Consider the following 6,276-nt stretch of genomic DNA (forward strand, 5'->3'; position numbering starts at 1 on the left):
TTATATTAAATTCAAACATTTGCATAGTTGCCACACAAAGTCTAATATCTTAATTCACTTTTTCACACGTATCACTTTACTTTAAAAAAAAATCTTAACTGGTCAAACTATACTTGTATTCCAGTGAACACTTTGATAAATACAAAGTTACTTTCTTTTAATCTAGTCATTAAAGAACAGAATTCATTCTCCCTGATGTAGATATTTTGTAGTGCTCACTTTAACAGAACGTATACTAAGATTGGAATGATACAGGGTAGATTACCTGGCCTCTGGGCAAGGATGACGCACACATTCATGATGCAGACATTTTGTAAGAGTTGTTTCTGTGGCTAATTTTCAGGAGGCCATCCTTACATATTTGAATCTTCACTTTTCTGGGAGTATTGTTATTATCTGAACAAATGATTAATGGCAACCCCTAAAATAGACAGCAAGTGGAAATATTACTGCAATGAAATCAAATTTTATTGGTCACCGTTCAGAGAGATAATTGTACTCTACTGGATCAGATCTCATATTCTAAATGCCATTTCCTATAAAAGCTCATTTTTTAAGCTCTTTTCTGGGCTCTGTGTCATTCTACTTTATCCTAGGAGCACTGTGATTTCAGAGGGATTCCCCTGGTGGAAAGGCTGTTCCTTTCTTCAGGGTCAGAGGAATAAGTGGTAACCCTGATCGCAAGGAGGGGAACAGCTACATGTGAGATGGCCAGATGACAAATTACCACTAACATTATATTAGGTGTTTATTTATGAAGGTGTTTTTGGTTTATGTCTGCGACTTTCTTTTCACAAAATGTATGCATCATGGACACAACATTTTGCAGTGATTTTGAGGGGTCCTTTGACCTCAGGTTATCAAGCCAATATTTCCTCAAGCTCTGACACTTTTTAAGTCTATGACTCAAGAGCTATTGTCACCCTCTTCCTCCCACTGATCCTTAGAGCAGGGAGAGAAAGAATATTTGTATGAACCAATTTGGAAATTTGTCAAAATTCAAATAGACCATTACCAGCAGAGCTTAAATCTGCACAAAGCCTCCCCCCGCCCCACTCACTCTAAAAAAAAAAAAAAAAAAAAAAAAAAATCAATTCTTTCCACTATGCCCTACTGCTATTATATACATGTCCACAAGCACTGAACCCATGTGTAATGATTAGCCTGTCATAACAAAACCAAAATCTATCATGATAATAGTTTTTTCTAATGTTTTCTTTTTATTACTTTTGATTACATCAAAATATGTGGACACTTCATTAGTTATCTATTGCTAAACAAATTACTTCCAAATTAGTGACTTACAACAATGCTTAATTATTTTTTCATCAGTTCTGCTGTTGGGGAGCTGGCTTAGCTGGGGCCTCTGCACCAGGGCCTCTTACAAAGCTGCACTCAAGGACCATAGCCATCCCAAGGTTCAACTGGAGCAGGATCTGCTTCCCAGCTGACTCAGTGGTTGTTGGCAGGATTCAGTTCCTCTAGGGCTGTGGGTTTGAGGGCCTCATTTCCATGCTGGCTGTTGAACTGGAGCTCACTTCCTGGCCAGGTGGCTCTATGCACCAGAGTCATCATGTTCAGGGGCCAGGGAGGGAAGTCACGATCTTTTATAACCTGACCATGGAGTGTCACCTCATCTCTGTGCCGCACTCTCTTCTCACAGCAAGTCATTGCATTCAGCCCAGCGTGAAGGGGAGGTGATTACACAAGAGTGTGAACAGCGGGAGTTGGGAGATCATTGGGAGCCACGTCAGAATCTGCCCACCACAAATATACTCATATTACATTGATTTTTGTAATTCAAACCTCATAAATTCTCTCAAGAGCACTTTGATTGATGAATGAATGTATGTGGTTTGGGAGAGAAATTGTTTCTTCATTCAAGTACATATACTTTTGTATATTCATTCAAATACATATGTTTTTTGGCAAAGCCTCTGTTAGATGCTCAGAATGCAGGAATGAACACCTGATCCTTGCCTCAAGGGGCTAAACTTCTGTCTATGGACAGACAGAATGACATATGAGCAAGGTTGTAAACAGGACTGTAATGAGGGTGCACAGTGAGAGGATTTCTTCAGGCCGATATACCCTCTTTGTATGATTTCACCAAGTATGTGGCCTGCTGTGGCAAGTAATGACATCATTTTACTCTGAAAATTTGTTTTATTCAGTTTACCATCATGGTCACTCCTTGCTACCTCATAGTGAAATGGGAGCCACTAGAGGTGATTAACAAACTATGGTCCATGTCTCCATGTCTGGACAGTTGGCCCAAAGAAAGGAACAGTCACGTCTACACTGGAGAGCAGTCAGGAAAGGTCTTCATGGGGAGATGGAGTTAAATTTGAGTCTTGAAAGGCAATATCCCAATCAGATGGCTGGGTGTATATGGTTGGTGGTGCCATTTGGCAAGGCAAGGAATACATGAGAAGAAATAGGTGCAGTGTAGAAATACTATCTTAATATCCCATTAGTCAGGGTTTGGACAAAGAAAATAGAATCCCTGCTTTCTAGCTAAAAAAAAAATAAAGGATTTAATAAAGGTTCTTGTACTGTTTCTAGAAGAGGCTGGCCCTGAGCTGAGGCATCATAGGTCCACTTCCTACATCAGAAAAAGACGTCTTTTAGCTTGTCTCTCTGGAAATAACATGCATTGCCGAATGCAATGTTTGCTCTAGTCTCACATCTGTGATTGTGGTTGTAAGAAAGTCTGGGAAATGCAGTCAGTGGGTTTGCTAGCCCTGCTCGAAGGACGTGGGAATAGTAAGAGCCATCGGTCACATGGTAACATTGGACATGTTGTTTGAATTGCTTGTGGGACACCTTCGTGGAGAAGCCCAGCAAGCTTGGGATAGACAGGGCTGAAATTCAGGGGCAACCTACACGTCAGATCTGGTGGTAGCTGATATCCTGAAAATATGTATCACTCGAAAAGAATGCGAGACCCAACAAAGTCTCCTCACAACTCTCTATGATATTGTATATTCATTTTTAGGAAGAGCCAAGAACGTTAAAAACCCTAAGTTGCCAAGAACCAATTAAAGCATCTATTTCAACTTTCGCCTGATATTTGAATTTGTTGGCTCCCTGACTAAAGGAGCAATGACACTGAGTTTAATATCTTTTAAAATGACCCACCCCATTGTCAGACTATGTGTTGTCTCTGAAACTGTTAGATTCATCCGAAATTATTCTCTCCCAAACCTCCACTCATTCACTGTTGGTTTTTTTTCTTTCAGTACCGGAAGGCTTCCAGAATATGTTTGTGTCCCATTTCATTCAAATGTCTATCAAAATTAGTAGAGAATTCATAATATTATGAGCCTCCTCTTTGGATCGATTGCAAGCCATGAGTTACTTTGAATACTTGACAAACACTTCTGTAAAGAGACAGAGGAAATCCTAGAAGGTTCTATTTGCTGGTATTTTCTGTGGGTCCCAGGGCTTTGAAGAGATTCCTGAAGCTTCCTCACCCCCAGTTTTGTGACCCCCCTGCACCCACCCGGGGCATCTCGGTGACTCCCCACCCTCTCTGAGTCAGCTGGCCAGGTTCCATCTCTGCTCGCCCTGCGGGGTCACCTATGCAGCAGGAGGGTCTGTACCTTTTCTCTGTGACTCTTCTTGCCACACTTCCTCATCTCAATGTTCTCATCTGAAATGTTTCCTTCCCTGGATGATAGCAGTGGACCGAGAGAAAATCTGATGCTCCTAAGTGGGTAACCCCAGGGCCAGATAAACACAATGAAATAGATCTCAGGATTCCATGTTTAAGGATATCGTTTTTGAATTTTAAAATATGACTTAGCAGAGGCCAGGCACACCTACGTGCCGGATGCGGACAAGCAGCACAGCAAGAAAAGGCAGCCGAGGTCTGGAAAAAGCAGACTGTTACTAGATGACGTTTCGTTCAAAAGGATTGTTTTGCTAGGATGATTCTGTAGGAGAGTAAAGCTAACAAAATTTTTTTGTTTTATTGAAATTCAAGTTAGTTAACACATGGTGTATTATTAATTTTGGGGAAGCTAACGGTTTCTAATCCATTATATAATATAAGCACCTTGCTAGATCTTTCATTTACTGGTTTTATTTAACACCTACCACTAAGGTAACTGTTGTTCTCTCTTTATGCTAGATAAGAAAATGAAAGCTCTCATGTTCTGTCTCCCTTTCTGATATTTCCCACTCATTTTTTTCTCCTTTCCCCTCTGGGAAATGAACAAAGGGTGGTGGAAAGGGAGGTGGGCGGGGTGGGGGTGACTGGGTGACGGGCACTGAGGGGAGCCCTTGATGGGATGAGCACTGGCTGTTATGCTATACGTTGACAAATTGAACTCCAATAAAATAAATAAATAAATAAATAAATAAATAAATAAGAATGTCACACTGCCTGTTGGCAGATAGAACTACCTTCATACTTCGGTGATAGCCTTCCCAGATTCTATGCAATGTAATTACATAATTAGAATCATTGTTATGTTTAACCAGTTTTTTTATGTCAACTCAAAATGTAACAACTCGAAACATAAACCTATCACATCCTTCAAAAAAAAAGAAAGAAAATGAAAGCTCAGAGATGTTAGGTAACATGTCCCCGTATTAATTACTCTTCCTTTAGCAGTGCTCTCTACGATACAGCGGCTGAGAAGCGTGGCAGAGGGCAAGACAAAGATCTTTTTCACTGTCCTGTTGCTCAGTGGATTGATTTGACCAGATTTAAAAAGTTCCAACAAGATTTCTTAGGACAGTCTCACTTTGTATTTTGTTGGGCTTTATTTTCCCCCAAAGGTAGCTTTCCCTTGTCATTGCACTGATGACTCCCCATCCAGAACATCTCTCTTGGGGGAGCATCACACCTGGCCAATTTGGGTTCTCAGCTTATCTTCCTTCCTATTCAGCACACAGGATTTTGGGGCTTTGGTGTCAGGCCGGAGCCTAGAAGAGAGTGTGATTGTTTTCATCAACTTCTGAGATAAACCGCATCCCTCTGCCTGGAGCGAGGAGAAGCTTGGGATGTATCAAGTGCCAGCTAATAAACCTGTTAAAACAATTAGGATATTGTTTTGGAAATTCGAATTGCAATCTCACTGCTATGGGCTTGTTTGTTGGTTGGCTTAAAGAATATTATTATTTCAAGAAATCTGGAGTCCAGAAGCTTTGACCCATTTCCTGTCGGCTTTACAGATTCATTTTACAGATGAAATCATTGAGATCCTGCGTGATGGAATAATGAAGTGTCTTTTCCAAAGTCAGAGAGAAAATTAGTAAAAGAAAAATGGGCCAGAACTCAGAATTATGAAGCCTTATATCTAAACTCACCCCCCCTGCCTCCCGTACACACACAAACACACACACACACACAAGAACACACACACTCTAACTAGACCCTTTTCTTCCTTTCTGAGAGATAACATCCACACGGAGGTATACATTACCCACAGGTCAACGTCAGATCAAATGACCAGAATCTGGTTGGTGCTGGCCATTAAGAGGTGACCTCGGTGCTGTCTCTTAGGGACCAGAATTGCTCGGGGGAGGTTTTCCTATATCACATGCTTCCATCATCTTATTTCTCCTGACCAAATGGGACATTAGACCACTTGGAAAATTTTTACAAATGCATATTGTATCCATGTGTGCAGTACAAGCCCTGTTTCAAATATGTATATACATTGGCAACCTCTCCTTTTCCTTTCAGGAAGTTGGAAACAGATGTTTCAGCTAAACTAATAACTAGGCTTCTGTATTTGTGTTTGGAATTCAAAGAACTTCTATCCAGTGGATTAAAGTCAAATTCATATAGTTTGCCTGATGAAGTGAAAGAATAACAAGTGTGATAAATATAGGAATTTTTTTGTCATTGGAAGATATTCTTCATTTACTGAAAAAGATGTGTGAAAAACTGTGTGAACAGGGGCCTGAATTTCACTTTGTTCTATTACTATTACAAATATCTCCTGCTCTATATTATGAGAACTAACTGACCTATCATCTTATATTGCTTGCTAAGGCTATACATGCAGCCTATGTCTTATCTACATAGATAGATGTCAGTGTTCTTTTTTTTAAGGATTTTATTTATTTATTCATGAGAGACACAGAGAGAGAGAGAGGCAGAAACACAGGCAGAGGGAGAAGCAGGCTCCATGCAGGGAGCCCGACGTGAGACTCGATCCCAGGACTCTAGGATCACGCCCTGGGCCAAAGGCAGGCGCTAAACCACTAAGCCACCCAGGCTGTCCGATGCCAGTGTTCTTAGGCACCCATAAACCATGG

The 6,276-nt window shown here is 40.8% G+C and overlaps 1 non-coding gene across 1 annotated transcript; it reads left to right on the forward strand.

Moving 5' to 3' along the window:
- Positions 1–211: 211 nt before the first annotated feature.
- On the forward strand, positions 212–317 carry LOC144281420 (U6 spliceosomal RNA). Its single transcript, XR_013349958.1, has one exon. It is a non-coding gene; the product is annotated as a U6 spliceosomal RNA (small nuclear RNA).
- Positions 318–6,276: the final 5,959 nt, after the last annotated feature.

The sequence above is a fragment of the Canis aureus genome, chromosome 12 (genome assembly GCF_053574225.1).
Source record: "Canis aureus isolate CA01 chromosome 12, VMU_Caureus_v.1.0, whole genome shotgun sequence".
NCBI classification, from domain to species: domain Eukaryota; kingdom Metazoa; phylum Chordata; class Mammalia; order Carnivora; family Canidae; genus Canis; species Canis aureus.